Below are 14,093 nucleotides of genomic sequence, written 5' to 3' on the forward strand. Positions count from 1 at the left end.
TGGAATTGCTGAGTCAGATTCTTCAGAATAGGCTATCAGGACTATTCAAGGTAAAGGCATGTAAGTAGGTCCTCTGTATTTCTTATTTTTTAAATTATTTATTTATTTATTTATTTTGAGATGGGGTCTCGCTCTGTCACCCAGGCTGGAGTGCAGTGGCACACTCTTGGCTCACTGAAATCTCTGCCTCCCAGGTTCAAGCAATTCTCCTGCCTCAGCCTCCTGAGTAGCTGGGACTACAGGCGCCAGCCACCACGCCCGGCTCATTTTTGTATTTTTAGTAGAGACGGGGTTTCATCATGTTGGCCAAGATGGTATCGATCTCTTGACCTAGTGATCCACTTCCCTCAGCTTCTCAAAGTGCTGGGATTACAGGCATGAGCCACCGCCCGCATCAGGTCCTCTGTATTTCTTAGTGTTCAGCCCGTGGGCCCTTCATTCCTCTCTCCCTCGAGTATGGTAATGTTGAAGGAACATGGGTAAGGGAATCCGCGGCATATGGATACTTGGATTCCAACCTCAATTCTGATTACTAATTAATTTTGTGAAAGCCATTTCTGGTCATTTGCCCTGTAGAGTGGAAGAACTGAACTAAAATGGAGGTGCAACAGGTCAGATGATCATCAGAATTACCAGAGAAATTTAATATACGTTCCTGGGTCATGACTTACAACTTTTGAATCTAAATCTCCTCAGTAGGACTTGAGACTCTGCATTTTCAAAAACTCACTGAGTGCTTCCAAATGCATTTCAGGTGGGGACCCACTAACCCCGGTTGCGCCAAGGCCTCTCCTGCTGGAGCTCATTCATCTTTTACGCTCCCCTCTCCATTCGCCTAAATCCCCTATAGTCTTCCCCGCGGTCCAGGAAGGTTGTGTTTAATAGTACAGGAAAAACCGTGCTCATGCCTATCATCCCAGCACTTTGGGAGGCTGAGGCGGGTGGATCACAAGGTCAGGAGTTCGAGATCAGCCTGACAAACATGATGAAAACCCTTCTTTACTAAAATGAAAATACAAAAGTTAGCCGGGCATGGTGGTGCATGCCTGTAATCTCAGCTACTCAAGAGGCTGAGGCAGGAGAATTGCTTGAACCCGGGAGGCAGAGGTTGCAGTGAGCCAAGATCGCCCCACTGCACTCCAGCCTGGGTGACAGAGAGAGACTCAGTCTAAAAAAAAAAAAAAAAAAGTACAGGAAAAACAGATTAAAAAACAATACATTAATTAAAAACAAAACTCTTGGCCAGGAGCGGTGGCTCACGCCTGTAATCCCAGCACTTTGGGAGGCCAAGGCAGATGGATCACCTGAGGTCAGGAGTTCAGACCAGCCTGGCCAACATGGTAAAACCCCCCTCTCTACTAAAAATACAAAAAAATTAGTCGGGCATGGTGGCGCATGATTGTAATCTCTGCTACTTGGGAGGCTGAGGCAGGAGAATCGCTTGAACCCAAGAGGCAGAGGTTGCAGTGAGCGGAGAGTGCGCCATTGCGCTCCAGCCCAGGCAACAAGAGTGAAACTCCATCTCAAAAACCCCAAACTCTTGCCAGTAATCCCAGCACTTTGGGAGGCTGAGGCGGGCGGATCACCTGAGATCAGGAGTTTGAGACCAGCCTGGCTAACATGGTGAAACCCCCTCTCTACTAAAAATACAAAAAAATTAGCAGGGCATCGTGGGGCATGCTGTAATCCCAGCTAATTAGGAGGCTGAGGCAGGAGAATCGCTTGAACCTGGGAGGCAGGGGCTGCAGTGAGCCGAGATGCTGCCACGGCACTCCAGCCTGGGCAACAGAGCAAGACTCTGTCCCCAAAAAATAAATAAATAAATACAAACTCTTGAACCATTTTTAAGAAGCAATTAAAACCAAGATAATAAAATAGTCTTTCTGCTACTTGTTGATTTACCTGTTGTCCAATTTAATAAAGTGTTGGTTTTAAAAATTACATTTTATTCTTTTTCAAAGTCTGATTGAAATGTTTCTTGTTGTTCAAGCAGATGCCACAGGACAAATGGCAAATAAGCTGCCTAGATTACAATTGAAAAGTTCAAAGTAACTTGCAGTTCCTAAAATCTATGATTTTATTTCAGATAGTCTTATAGATGTTAGAAGAATACACACACAATTGGCAGGTCTAACTCTCTATGGGGAACATACTAACATAAAAGGCTTATTAAAATGCAGCTGTTTTTTGGAAAGTGAAATATAATACACTGATTCAAAGGTACAGCCAGTCAACCAATACTAATTTAGAACACAAGGTTTATCTAAGATCTCTGCTTTCGAGTGTCAGTTCAGTGGAGCTAGGCTTAGAAAGCATATGTAGTATTTTCATTTTATATTCTTAAATAAGTACAGATAAGATATTCCTAACTCTCTTCAGTTCCTTATTAACCTTTTTTTTTTTTTTCTTTTTTGAGATGGAGTCTCATTCTGTAGCCCAGGCTGGAGTGCAATGGTGTGATCTCGGCTCACTGCAACTTCCGCCTCCCGGGTTTCAAGTGATTCTCCTGCCTCAGCCTCCCAAGTAGCTGGGATTACAGGTGTGCACCACCACTGCCTGGCTAATTTTTTATTTTCAGTGGAGACAGGGTTTCGCCATGTTGGCCAGGCTGGCCTCAAACTCTTGGCCTCAAGTGATCCACCCGCCTCAGCCTCCTAAAGTGTTGGGATTACAGGCCTGAGCCACCACGCCGGGCCCCTTATTAATCTTTGCACCTCCATGGAAAAAGAATAAAGTCAGTGATTCAGACTGGAAACTTAGAATCTATGCCTAATTTTAAAAATAAATAGTAATGGAATTTAATTTTCTTTATGGCTATCATAAATTGAAGATTATATCTTTTTTTTTTTTTTTTTTCTGAGGCAGAGTCTCACTCTGTCGCCAGGCTGGAGTGCAGTGGCGTGATCTTGGCTCACCGCAACCTCTGCCCTCCTGGGTTCAAGTGATTCTCCTGCCTCAGCCTCCCGAGTATCTGGGACTACAGGTGCGTGCCACCATGCCCGGCTAATTTTTGTATTTTTAGTAGAGACAGGGTTTCACCATGTTGGCCAGGATGGTCTCAATTTCTTGACCTCATCCACCGGCCTTGGCCTCCCAAAGTGCTGGGATTACAGGCATGAGCCACCACGCCCGGCCAGATTATACCTATTAATGCTTAAAGGACAAAAGGAGACAACAAGGATTTGAGACCAGAAAACATATTACCTTAAGTGAAACAAGCTTTATTATTTCAATTTATCAATTAAGACATGTTTAATCATGAGATTCTAACAAAAATCTGAGCCCTTGATTCAGAGATCATACTACCATGATAATATCTGCATTTTCAGTGGATACTTAACAATGAAAATGAATTAACACTTTCTATCAAATATCAGCCCTGTAACGGATGATTATCCTTGCACAGTATTCTCTTCTGCACTCTCATTCTAATTTGTATCATCTGATGCAATAAACTCTTTGGCCCAGAATTAGTAATACAATAAAATCAAGCCATTTTAGAAGGCTCTTAAGGTGCTGAGTTGTTTTCTAGGTTGTACTTTACTTAAAACGTGATATTCCAGAACAGAGGTGCCAAAGGTTGCTGTTGCTGAGAGTTATTTATCTATAGCCTCAACAACAAAGCTAGTGTTAAATATGAAATCATTCATAATACTTCTCAGCAAAGAAAGTATACTCGAGGGCTCCAATTTAAGCCCTTATAGCAAAAAGAAACCTAAGATTGGAATTGTCTTGATAGCCTCAATTTACTATTTGAGGGGTTGGAGTGGAAGAGATAGGATTTAATTCTCTTTCCACAGGGAAAGAGAAAACTGTCATGAAGTTAAAAAGTCATAGACCAAAAGTTCTTCCCCTTTCGTGAGGGGAAACTACCGTAATTCCCCCAAAGTGCAGAGACCTTCCTTCTCAAGTGAATGGAGCGGACAGAAACCATGCCAGCTTTGCTCCTTTCTCCTGGAATCCTGGGGGTGTGGAAGAAGTGGTGTGGTAGTAATTGTGTGGTTTTTTTTTTTTTGGTATGTTTTTGAGAAAAGGACCCTTGAAATATAGTGAGCCAGCCAGGCATGGTGGCTCACGCCTGTAATCCCAGCACTTTGGGAGGCCAAGGCAGGAGGATCACTTGAGGTCAGGAGTTTGAGACCAGCCTAGCCAACATGGTGAACCCTGTCTTTACTAAAAATACAAAAATTAGCTGGGTTTGGTGGCACGTGCCTGTAATCCCAGCTCTGTCTAGGTTCAGTCCTCCTGTGTTAAAGTGATTCTCCTGCCTCAGCCTCCAGAGCAGCTGCGATTACAGGTGCCCGTCACCGTGCCCGGCTAATTTTTGTACTTTTAGTAGAGACAGGGTTCACCATGTTGGCTAGGCTGGTCTCGAACTCCTGACCTGAAGTGATCCTCCTGCCTTGGCCTCCCAAAGTGCTGGGATTACAGGCGTGAGCCACCATGCCCGGTCTTTTGTTTCTTTTGAGACAGGGTCTCACTCTGTTGTCCAGGCTGGAGTGCAGTGGCACAATCATAGCTCACTGCAGCCTCGGCCTCTCGGGCTCAGGTGATTCTTCCACCTAGCCTCTCAAGCAGCTAGGACAACAGGCATACATCACTACGCCAGCTAATTTTTTTTTATTTTTTGTACAGATGAGGTTTTGCCATGAGTGCTCAAGCAATCTACCTGCCTTAGCCTCCCAAAGTGGTGGGATTACAGGCATAAGCCACCATGTCCAGCCCAAAGCTGGTTTTAAATACATAGTAATACCACTCATCGAGCTGCTTGGTGATGAAGCCCCATTAAAATGACTCCTAGGCTCCAATTTAAACTCAGATAACAGAGAAACCTCAGATTGGAATTAGGGGAGGTGGAAGCTCTGCTCTGTGCAGTCACTTAGAGACCTTCTTTCCGAAGTCTTTGCAATACCCAGGACATCAGAGCCCTCCAGCACAGCCTCAGATAAGGGACAAAAGAGAGTGGATGTAGAAAGCACACCTGTCAACTGCCATGGCCCGCAAGTGCCTCCCATCGCCCTGCTCACAACGCACTGGAGAGAGAGCTCTTTACGGTCCCTTCCTAGATTCAAGGCACATGGGCTATGCAAGCCAGCAGTGTGCCCAGGAGGGCAAGAACATGGCAAATGGGAAACAGCTAGCCAATCTCAGAAATTCTCAGTAAATATTTGTTAGATTAAATGAACTACTTCTTATGTATTATTATTATTATTTTTTTTGAGACAGAGTCGTGCTTTGTCGCCCAGGCTGGAGTGCAATGGCACGATCTCCGCTCACTACAACCTCCGCTTCCTGGGTTCAAGCGATTCTCCTGCCTCAGCCTCCCAAGTAGCTGGGATCACAGGCATGTGCCACTACACCTGGCTAATTTTTTTTGTTTTTTTAGTAGAGATGGTGTTTCACCATGTTGGCCAGGCTGGTCTCAAACTCCTGACCTTGTGAACCACCTGCCTCGGCCTCCCAAATTACTGGGATTACAGGCGTGAGCCACCGGGCCTGGCCCTAAATGAACTACTTCTTTCTGACTTCTGTATATTGAAATGAATCATCCTAGACCTTACACTTAGACCTTGCTAAAGCTGTGGTAATGGCTCCCCGTTTATAGCTCCCAGAAAACATCTGTATATAACAAGAAAGTCTTGGTGACACAATTCCTTAACCCAAGACAATGGATTGAGGATGGTGAGAAGGGAGTAGACCTGACCTATACCCTCTGAAGTGGCATTTATATATGCAGTACTTGACTATTGTGACTACTAATATATTTTTGCCTCTCCAGGAACAGCAACTCCCATGAAGTGTGTATTATTTATTTAACATTTATGTAGCGCTTGTCCTCTTGCAGGAAATCTTCAAAGCATTTTACTAATGTGAAATGATTGAATTCTCATAAGCCTATGAGGCACCGTTTAGCTCCATATTGTAGTCGGGAAAACTGAGGCACAGAGAAAACAGGAAACTGCCTAAGAATAATAGTTCATAAACAATGGGGCAGAGTTTCAAAAGCAGAGAGTTGGGTTCCAAAGACTGAGCTCGTAACCACCGTACCATGCTATCTGTCCTCATGCAAGCCTCTCTCTCTCTTTTGCCACACTTGAGTTTGCACTCCGGGATATCATGTACACAAGTATGGGTTTGGCTAACATTTTTATAGAGCCACTGCTCTTTCATATTGTTTCTAGTTGGTAGTTACAAATAGAAATGGAGCCTGATGGCCAGGCACGTTGGCTCACACTTGCAATCTCAGTACTATGGGAGGCCAAGGTGGGCAGATCACCTGAGGTCAGGAGTTCGAGACCAGCCTGGGCAATATGGTGAAGCCCCGTCTCTACTAAAAATACAAAAATTAGCTGGGAGTGGTGGTGCATGCCTGTAATCCCAGCTACTTGGGAGGCTGAGGCAGGAGGATGGCTTGAGCCTGAGAGGCAGAGGTTGCAGTGAGCCGAGATTGTGCCACTGCCCTCCAGCCTGGGCGACAGAGCAAGACACCATGTCAAAAAAGAAAGACAGAAAGAAAGAAAGAAGGAGAGAATGAGAGAAAGAAAGGAAAAAAGGAAGAAAGAAAGAAAGAGAAATGGAGCCTTATAAACATACATTTCAGGCTCAACAATCAAATTCCAGAAATCAGCCGGGTGTGGTTGCTCACGCCTGTAATCCTAGCATTTTGGGAGGCCGAGACTGTAGATCGCCTGAGGTCAGGAGTTTGAGACCAGCCTGGCCAACATAGTGAAACCTCATCTCTACTAAAAATACAAAAAAATAGCTGGGCGTGGTGTCGGGCACCTGTAATCCCAGCTACTTGGGAGGCTGAGGCAGGAGAATTGCTTGAACCCGGGAGGCGGAGGTTGCCATGAGCTGAGATCGCGCCACTGCACTCCAGCCTGGGCAACAAGAGTGAAACACCGTCTCAAAAAAAAAATTCCGGAAATCCTTAATACATTTCCCAATTCATGTTATGTCATCAGACTTAAACAATGAAGAGAATTCCAGGCTCTAAGAACAGGCCTTTTATCCTTACCTTACAAATTATCTTTCATTCATTCATTTATTCATTTTATTCAACCAATATTTATTAAATCCCCTCATAAGCCATAAGAGACAATTGTGAGCAAAACAGACGTTGTCCATCCTGTCATGAGCCTTGTGGCCATACTTGAATCAAATATGCTTACAAATACACAGAAAATTACGACTGTAAAAGTTCTGTGAAAAAGTGTAATCATATAAATGTGCATGATGGGGAATGCAAATAAGTCTGAAGAGGCTTACTTCCCTAAAAATGTGACATTTGAGTAGGAGTTAAATAAGTTGAGGGAGGCATGAGAAGGGAAGACTATTTCAAGCAAAAGAAATAACCTTTGTAAAGGTTCTTCAAAAGGAAGAAGATAGTAGTTTGGAAGGAATTGAAGAAAGACAAATGTGAGAGGCACTCAGTGAGCACAGGAGAGGGAGGCATAGGAAGATTAGGGTCCCAAGGGGGTTCTCAGGTCACAGTGAGGACTTTGGTGTTTTTCCAAGAGCGATGGAAATCCAATGAAAGATTTTAAGTGGGAGGGGCCAGGCGCAGTGGCTCACGCCTGTAATCCCAGCACTTTGGGAGGCCCAGGCGGGCAGATCACGAGGTCAGGAGTTGGAGACCAGCTGGCCAATATAGTGAAACCCCGTCTCTACTTAAAATACACAGCGAAACCCCGTCTCTACTTAAAATACAAAAATTAGCCGTGTGCGGTGGCTTAACGCCTGTAATCCTAGCACTTTGTGAGGCCGAGGCGGGCAGATCACGAGGTCAGGAGATCGAGACCATCCTGGTTTACACGGTGAAACCCCGTCTCTACTGAAAATACAAAAAAATTAGCCGGGCGTGATGGCGGGCGCCTGTAGTCCCAGCTACTTGGGAGGCTGAGGCAGGAGAATGGCGTGAACCCGGGAGGCGGAGCTTGCAGTGAGCGGAGATCTTGTCACTGCACTCCAGCCTGGGCGACAGAGCGAGACTCTGTCTCAAAAAAAAAAAAAAAAAAAAAAAATTAGCTTGGTGTGGTGGCGCATGCCTGTAGTCCCAGCTACTCGGGAGGCTGAGGCAAAAGAATCACTTGAACCCGGGAGGCGGAGATTGTGGTGAGCCAAGATCGCGGCACTGAACTCCAGCCTGGGCAACAGGCTGGAGCCTGTTGAGCGAGGGACCGAGATTCTGTCTCAAAAAAAAAAAAAAAAAAAAAAAAAAGGCCAGACACAGTGGCTCACACCTATAATCCCAGCACTTTGGGAGGCCAAGGCGAGCTGATCACCTAAGGTCGGAAGTTCAAGACCAGCCTGGCCAACATGGCAAAATCCCGTCTCCACCAAAAATACAAAAATCAGCTGGGCGTGGTGGCGGGCGCCTGTAATCTCAGCTACTCGGGAGGCTGAAGCAGGAGAATTGCTTGAACCCAGGAGGCGAAGGTTGTGGTGAGCCAAGATGGCACCATTGCACTCCAGCCTGGGCAGCAAGAGTGAAACTCCGTCCCTGCCCGCCCCACACGCCCCCCCCCCCCCCCCCCCGCCACAAAAAAGAAGAAGATTTTAAGCGACGTGATCCTTTGCATTTTAGAAAGATCTTTCTGGCATTCATATTTCAGGGGTACATAGTGGAAACAGGTAGATGAGTTAAGAGGCCAGTGCAATGGTCCGTACATACTTACATTTATGCAACTGGCCACTGAAAGTATGTGTGAAGTTGTCCTTACCAATCCCCCTTGAAACTCAAGATACAATAAGAAATTTTCCATACTGACTTGTATTTTGCTTGTTTCAGCATGGATGGCCCATCTTTCCTTGGAAAAGGACACCTTTAGGACTCCGAGTGTAAGAAGGCATTTTGCGGGTATATCTTCTTTTCCCATTATAATTTAAGATTGATAACATGGAAGCAGTAGGTCTTATAGAGGGCATCCAGATAACTGGATAATAAAAAATTGAAAGGTTATATAAATAGATCATTGACTATAATAAATATTTATAGTACCGATGAGTGAATGGAAAAAGCATATAAAGAACCATCAGTGAAATGAGAGATGATTCTAGAATTCTTTCTTTGGGGATAAGGGTACTATTTTTTGGGAGGGAGGCTGGGCTCTGGCCATATAATCTTGAGTATTTTTCTTTTTGAAACTCATGTAATAGTTCAAGAATATTATTCTAGGATGAGTATGAGGTGGCCCCTCGGTCAGAGATACTTGTTCCTGTCTTATTGATTATCCATCCTTAAGGCATTGACCTTAGTAAGTTTTTTGTTTGTTTGTTTGTTTGTTTGTTTGTTTTGGCAGAGTCCTGCTCTGTCACCCAGGCTGGAGTGCAGTGGCATGATCTCGGCAACCTCCTGGGTTCAAGCGATTCTCCTGCCTCAGCCTCCTGAGTAGCTGAGATTACAGGCGCATGCCACCACACCTGGCTGATTTTTGTATTTTTAGTAGAAACAGGGTTTTGCCATGTTGGTCAGGCTGATCTCAAACTCCTGAGTTTGGGTAATCTACCCGCCCCGGCCTACCGAAGGGCTGGGATTACAGGCATGAGCCACCGTGCCCGGCCTACTTTAGTAAGGTTTATAATGGTTAACTAGCCAGCAGGAAGGAAAATTGGAGAAGTAAAGATCAAACCTGCTTCCTTTAATAGCACAACCCACAGGCTGTCCGTGTTGCTTCTGCTCACACCTCATTAGCCAGTATTTAGTCACATAGCCAAGAGAGACTGGAAAATCTAGTCTGTTACTGGAGAAGTGGAAAACGGATGCTGAGGCTGGGCTGGGCACAGTGGCTCACGTCCATAATCCCAGCACTTTGGGAGGACAAGGCAGGAAGATCCCTTGAGCCCAGGAGTTCAAGCCCATCCTGGGCAACATAGGGAGACCTCACCTCTATTTAAAAAATTTGAAATTTGCTGAACATGGTGGCTTATGCCAGTAGTCCTAGCTGCTCAGAGGCTGATGCTGGAGGATTGTTTCAGCCCAGGAGCTTGAGGCTGCATGGAGCTATGATTGTGCTATTGCACTCCAGTCTAGGTGACAGAGTGAGCACTTGTCAAACACACACACACACACACACACGAAAAAATAGAAAAAGAAATTAGATATTGGGAAAAGATAGACAGCATTCTCACCCACAGAGCTGAGGTTAAATGAGGCTACATTTATAGAGCTTACTGCCTATTAAGAAAAAAGACATTAAACAAATAATATAAATCATAGCTGTATAATACAATTACTTTAATTATAAGTAAAAGCACAGGTGCTATTAGGGTCACTAACAAAGGAGTCAAACCTAATCTGATGGAGCGATGGGAATGGGAGTGGGGGTCCGTGGAATACTTTTCTGTGAAAATAACATCAAGACTAAGACCTGAAGGAAGATGAAGAATGAGCTAGAAGAAGAGAATCTTTTGCAGAGGGAATCAGAATGGACTATGGTACATTCTAGGGACTCAGAGACCATAACCCAGAGAGAAAGGGTGGAGGAGGAAGGGCTCACGTGTAACTAGAAGTAGCTGGTGGGAAAAAAGAGTGACTGGAGCTGAGTGTGGAAAATAAATTCCTTGAGGAGTTAATGATGCAATTTGCCTGACAAAAAGATCATCCAGCTGCAAAGTGGAGAAAGTATGCACTGAGACAAGACCAGAAGCAGAGAGATCAGGTGGCAGTAAACCAAGTGGAGATGGAAAGATTTTCTATGTCTGAAAATATCTTTATTCTGCCATCATAAGTAAATGCTGCTTAGACTTGATTCAGAATTTTAGACTTCAGTCAGGTACAGTGGAGAACGCCTGTAGTCGCAGGTACTCGGTAGGCTGAGTAAGGGGATCGCTTGAGCCCAGAAGTTTGAGGCCAGTCTGGGCAAAGCAGCAAGACGATCTCTAAAAATAAAAAAGAAAAGAAAAAAAATTAGACTTCAAATCGTGTTTTTTTGGTCTCAAAATACTGAAGACATTGCTTATCTTCTGATAATCAATGTTGTCAATGTAAAATCTGATTCCAATCAAATCCTTGTTCCTTTGTAGACTGTGTCTAGAATTTTCTGGTTTTCCTGAGGATCTTGAAATTTCACCAGCATTTCTGTTGGCTAAAAAAATTTTTTTTCCACCGGGCGCTGTGGCTCACGCCTGTAATCCCAGCACTTTGGGAAGCCGAGGCAGGCCGATCACCTGGGGTCAGGAGTTGGAGACCAGCCTGGCCGACACGGTGAAACCCCGTCTCTATTAAAAATACAAAAAGTAGCTGAGTGGGGTGGTGCGCTCCTGTAATTCCAGCTGCTTGGGAGGCTGAGGCAGGAGAATCATTTGAACCCAGGTGGTGGAGATTGCAGTGAACCAAGATCGCGCCGCTGCACTCCAGCCTGGGCGACAGAAAAAGACTCCATCTCAAAAAAAAAAAAAATTTGTTATTTCATTTGTTCTGCTTTATCTGCAGCCAGTGGTACTTGGAGTGTGAAGCTCACTGACTTTCTTCAATTCTGGGAAATTGTACTTTTCTTCTAAAAAATTCCCTATTATTTATTTCTGTTTCCTCTTTCTAGAGCTCCTATTAACTCCTTTCTAGAGTTCCATATTAATGGAATCTTTTTGATAATCTGAAGTATTCAACTGTTCTGTAATACTTGATATTGCTAATCAAGTATTCTTTTTTGGCTAAGAAACATTAACTTTGGATATTTTAGTTAACTAATTTGATCTCCTACTGAGTCCATTCTATATTTATCCCACCTATTGAATTTCAGAGACACATTTTTTTTCACTTGTAACATGAGAGTTTTATTTTAAACAAATCAGCTTTATAGAGGTATAATGTGCACACAAGTAAAATAGTCATATTTTAAGTACATAGTTAGATGGATTTTGACAAGTGTATATGCCCATATAACTACCACTCTGAACAAGATATAGGACATTTTATCAACTCCAAAGTTTCCTTGTGCCTTGGTGCAATCAGTCCTCCTCCATCTTCCAAACATTTATTACTACAGATTAGCTTTACATTTTCTAGGACTTTGTATAAGTAGATCATATCATGTGTAGTCTTTTGCGTCTTGCTTTTTTGCTAACCATACAACCATACTATCTGTGTGAATCATCCGTGCTATTGCATATAGCAGTAGCTTGTTCCTTTTTTTTTTTTTTTTTTTGAGACAGAGTTTCCCTCTTGTTGCCCAGGCTGGAGTGCAATGATGCAATCTCGGCTCACTGCAACCTCCACCTCCCAGGTGGAGGCTAGTTTGTTCCTTTTTATTTCTGAGTAGTATTTCATTATATGGATATACCACAATTTGCTGATCACCTTACCAGTTGATGGACATTAACACTTGTTATTATTAGGCTTTTAAATTTTGGCCATTTTAGCTACCCTGAGCACATTGCCCATGGGTTAGCCCTGCTCCACAAGGGGCAGTTAAGGAAAAAATTTTAAAAAAAATTGGACCAGCTGGGCATGGTGGCTCACGCCTGTAATCCCAGCACTTCAGGAGGCCAAGGCAGGTGGATTACCTGAGGTCGGGAGTTTGAGACCAGCCTGACCAACATGGTGAAACCCCGTCTCTACTAGAAATACAAAAATTAGCCAGTGTAGTGGTGCACGCCTGTAATCCCAGCTACTTGGGAAGCCAAGGCAGGAGAATTGCTTGAACCCGGGAGGTGGAAGTTGCAGTGAACTGAGATAGCACCATTGCACTCTGGCCTGAGCAAAGACAGCGAAACTCCATCTCAAAACAAACAAAAAAAATTGACCATTTTAGTGGGCATGTATTTCCTTATGATTTAAAAATGCATTTCTCTAATATGTAATGATGTCACACATATGCCCAGGTGCTTTGAGGTCATTCATACATTTTCCTGTTTGCCTGTTCAAATATTTTACCCATTCTCAAATTGAGTTATTTCTCTTCTTTTTATTGATTTGTAAAGATCCTGATTGCAAGTCCTATATTTGTGTTGCAAATAGGTTTTCCCTGTCTGTGGCTTCACTTTTATAGTGTTTTTGTTTGTTAGTTTTTGTGTTTTTGAAAAAGTAGTACCTTCTAAAAAATAGAAAAATTCAATTTTGATGAAGTACAATTTATAATTTTTTAATGGTTAGTGCTTTTTTTTTTTTTTTTTTTTTTTTTTTTTGACAGAGTCTCGCTCTTTGCCCAGGCTGGAGTGCAGTGGCCCGATCTCGGCTCACTGCAAGCTCTGCCTCCGGGTTCATGCCATTCTCCTGCCTCAGCCTCCTAAGTAGCTGGGACTACAGGTGCCCGCCACCACGCTCGGCTAATTTTTTATATTTTTAGTAGAGACGGGGTTTCACCGTGTTAGCCAAGATGGTCTGGATCTCCTGACCTCGTGATCCACCCGCCTCGGCCTCTCAAAGTGCTAGGATTACAGGTATGAGCCACCTTGCCCAGCTGGTTAGTGCTTTTTGTGTATTATGTGAGAAAATATTCAAGGTTCTTTTTCCCCAATTGTTTGGAGATGTGGATATTCAGTTCTTTCAGCAATTTTGTTGAAAAGACAAACTGACCTTTCTCTTTTGAATTACTTTAGCACCTTTGTAAAAAAATGAACTGACTATATATTTGTGGGCCTATTCTGGACTTCTCATTTTGATTCATTAATCCCATATGCCCATCTTTACACCAATATTAGACTTTTGCTTTGTAGTCTTTTTGTTTGTTTGTTTTTGTTTGAGACGGAGTTTTGCTTTTTGTCACCCAGGCTGGAATGCAGTGCGTAATGTGATCTCTGCTCACTGCAACCTCTGCCTCCTGGGTTCAAGTGATTCTCCTGCCTCAGCCTCTCAAGTAGCTGGAATTACAGGCGCATACCACCATGCCCAGCTAATTTTTTGTTTTTAGTAGAGATGGGGTTTCACCACGTTGGTCAGGCTGGTCTCGAGCTCCTGACCTCAACTGATCTGCCCACCTCAGCCTCCCAAAGTGCTGGGATTACAGGTGTGAGCCACCACACCCAGCTACTTTTGCTTTGTAGTAGATCTTGAAATCAGATGGTATTAGTCCTCTAATTTTTTTTGTTTTTGAAAATGACTATTTTCTGGCGATACTTGGTCTTTAGCATTTTAGTATAAATTTAAAAATCAG

At 43.7% G+C, this 14,093-nt stretch overlaps 1 long non-coding RNA gene across 1 annotated transcript in view; it reads left to right on the forward strand.

The window, feature by feature from the left end:
• Positions 1 to 7,326: 7,326 nt before the first annotated feature.
• The window catches only part of LOC134729911 (uncharacterized), a 76,383-nt gene continuing 69,616 nt past the window's right edge, over positions 7,327 to 14,093 (forward strand). The window contains exon 1 of the long non-coding RNA XR_010111471.1: positions 7,327 to 8,860. This is a non-coding gene — a long non-coding RNA (uncharacterized LOC134729911). The remainder of the gene's footprint in view (positions 8,861 to 14,093) is intronic.

Source organism: Pan paniscus, chromosome 2 (assembly GCF_029289425.2).
Source record: "Pan paniscus chromosome 2, NHGRI_mPanPan1-v2.0_pri, whole genome shotgun sequence".
NCBI classification, from domain to species: Eukaryota; Metazoa; Chordata; class Mammalia; order Primates; family Hominidae; genus Pan; species Pan paniscus.